The sequence below is a fragment of the Sceloporus occidentalis genome, unplaced genomic scaffold (assembly GCF_023333645.1).
Source record: "Sceloporus occidentalis isolate IW3139 unplaced genomic scaffold, rSceOcc1.0.p SCAF_22, whole genome shotgun sequence".
NCBI classification, from domain to species: Eukaryota; Metazoa; Chordata; class Lepidosauria; order Squamata; family Phrynosomatidae; genus Sceloporus; species Sceloporus occidentalis.
In genome coordinates this window covers 15,725,621-15,728,228 of record NW_028317002.1, presented here as the reverse complement: position 1 = coordinate 15,728,228, position 2,608 = coordinate 15,725,621, and the positions used below count along the sequence as shown (strand labels likewise).

Sequence of the window (2,608 nt, the reverse complement as noted above, 5' to 3'; positions counted from 1 at the left end):
AGAGAAAAGAAGCAACAGGACCATACGGGGATTGAACCTGCGACCTTGGCATTATTATTTCCAGTACAATTGCTTGAAAATTTGGATTGTCATCAAAAGGGAATCAACTAAAGGACTTACCTCGCCACTACGTTTCGTACCAACTTCCTTCCGCTGGAAAGCGCAGAGTAATTATTTTACTCTTACAATCGGTGTTGGGGTTTCATTTGCAAAGGTGGAACTCCAGCAGAGCAATCAAAAGCGCTAAAAGAAAGCCTCCACGTCGGGGAATCGAACCCCGGTCTCCCGCGTGACAGGCGGGGATACTCACCACTATACTAACGAGGACTAGCGGTGGGTGCAATGGCTCCAGAAAGCCCTAAAAGCTGTATCAGTGACTTTCGGTAGATTTAAAGTGTGGGGTGCAAGGTTTGTACACTGCAAAAGCTCACGCACCTTTTAAGACTGTACTGAAAGGAGAGAATAGAAGCGACTGGCTTGTACCGGGATGGAACTCGCGACCTTGCCATTATTATTTCCAGTACAATTGCTTGAAAATTTGGATTGTCATCAAAAGGGAATCAACTAAAGGACTTACCTCGCCACTACGTTTTGTACCAACTTCGCACCTTTTAAGACTATACTGAAAGGAGAGAATAGAAGTGACTGGCTTGTACCGGGATGGAACTCGCGACCTTGCCATTATTATTTCCCGTACAATTGCCTAAAAATTTGTATTGTCATCATCAAAAAAGCTACTAATGGACAAGCTGTATCGTTAAAAAGGTAAAGAGTCTCTACCCCCGGGCTTGCCCCAGCTGGTGAAAAAGAGGATGAGTGCTAGTCAGAGAGACCTTACCATATCTCCCGCCATAGGCAATCAGACTTGCGAGACGTATTTATTACTATCCATCCGCAACAGATTCAGAGGTGGACCGCGCAGAGTAAGAAGTTTACTCTATACTAAGGAGGACTAAGTGCAAGCACGTGCTCCAAAAAGCCCTAAATCCTGTTGCAGTAGCTTTCCTTAGCCAGATGCAACGTGCGTACGGGACAAGGTTTGAACGTTGCAACAGCTCATGTTAAGACTGTGCTGAAAAGAGAGAAAAGAAGCAACAGGACCATACGGGGATTGAACCTGCGACCTTGGCATTATTATTTCCAGTACAATTGCTTGGAAATTTGGATTGTCATCAAAAGGGAATCAACTAAAGGACTTACCTTGCCACTACGTTTTGTACCAACTTCCTTCCGCTGGAAAGCGCAGACTAACTGCAAGCACGTGCCCCAAAAAGCCCTAAATCCTGTTGCAGTAGCTTTCCTTAGCTAGATGTAACGTGTGTACGGGACAAGGTTTGCACGTTGCAACAGCTCATGTTAAGACTGTGCTGAAAAGAGAGAAAAGAAGCAACAGGACCATACGGGGATTGAACCTGCGACCTTGGCATTATTATTTCCAGTACAATTGCTTGGAAATTTGGATTGTCATCAAAAGGGAATCAACTAAAGGACTTACCTCGCCACTACGTTTTGTACCAACTTCCTTCTGCTGGAAAGCGCAGAGTAAGGATTTTACTCTTACAATCGGAATTGGGGTTTCATTTGCAAAGCTGGAAATCCAGCAGAGCAATCAAAAGCACTAATGGAAGGCCTCCCCGTCAGGGAATCGAACCCCGGTCTCCCGCGTGACAAGCGGGGATACGCACCACTATACTAACGAGGACTAGCTGTGGGTGTGGCTGCTCCCGAAAGCCCTAAAACCTGTATCAGTGACTTTCGTTAGACAGATTTAAAGAGAGTCTGGTGCAAGGTTTGTACACTGCAAAAGCTCACGCACATTTTAAGACTGTATTGAAAGGAGAGAATAGAAGTGACTGGCTTGTACCGGGATGGAACTCGCGACCTTGCCATTATTATTTCCCGTACAATTGCCCAAAAATTTGTATTGTCATCATCAAAAAAGCTACTAATGGACAAGCTGTATCGTTAAAAAGGTAAAGGGTCTCTACCCCCAGGCTTGCCCCAGCTTGTGAAAAAGAGGACGAGTGCTAGTTAGAGATCTTACCATATCTCCCGGCATAGGCAATCAGGCTTGCGAGACGTATTTAATGCTATCCATCCGCAACAGATTCAGAGGTGGACAGCGCAGAGTAAGAAGTTTACTCTATACTAAGGAGGACTAACTGCAAGCACGTGCTCCAAAAAGCCCTAAATCCTGTATCAGTAGCTTTCCTTAGCCAGATGCAACGTGCGTACGGGACAAGGTTTGCACGTTGCAACAGCTCATGTTAAGACTGTGCTGAAAAGAGAGAAAAGAAGCAACAGGACCATACGGGGATTGAACCTGCGACCTTGGCATTATTATTTCCAGTACAATTGCTTGAAAATTTGCATTGTCATCAAAAGGGAATCAACTAAAGGACTTACCTCGCCACTACGTTTTGTACCAACTTCCTTCCGCTGGAAAGCGCAGACTAACTGCAAGCACGTGCTCCAAAAAGCCCTAAATCCTGTATCAGTAGCTTTCCTTAGCCAGATGCAATGTGCGTATGGGACAAGGTTTGCAAGTTGCAACAGCTCATGTTAAGACTGTGCTGAAAAGAGAGAAAAGAAGCAACAGGACCATACG

General features: G+C 45.2%; 1 non-coding gene across 1 annotated transcript; it reads right to left on the bottom strand.

Annotated features, from left to right (window-relative positions):
• Nucleotides 1-255: 255 nt before the first annotated feature.
• TRNAD-GUC (transfer RNA aspartic acid (anticodon GUC)) lies at nt 256-327 on the bottom strand. Its single transcript has one exon. It is a non-coding gene; the product is annotated as a tRNA-Asp (tRNA).
• Between the last annotated feature and the right edge of the window lie 2,281 nt (nt 328-2,608).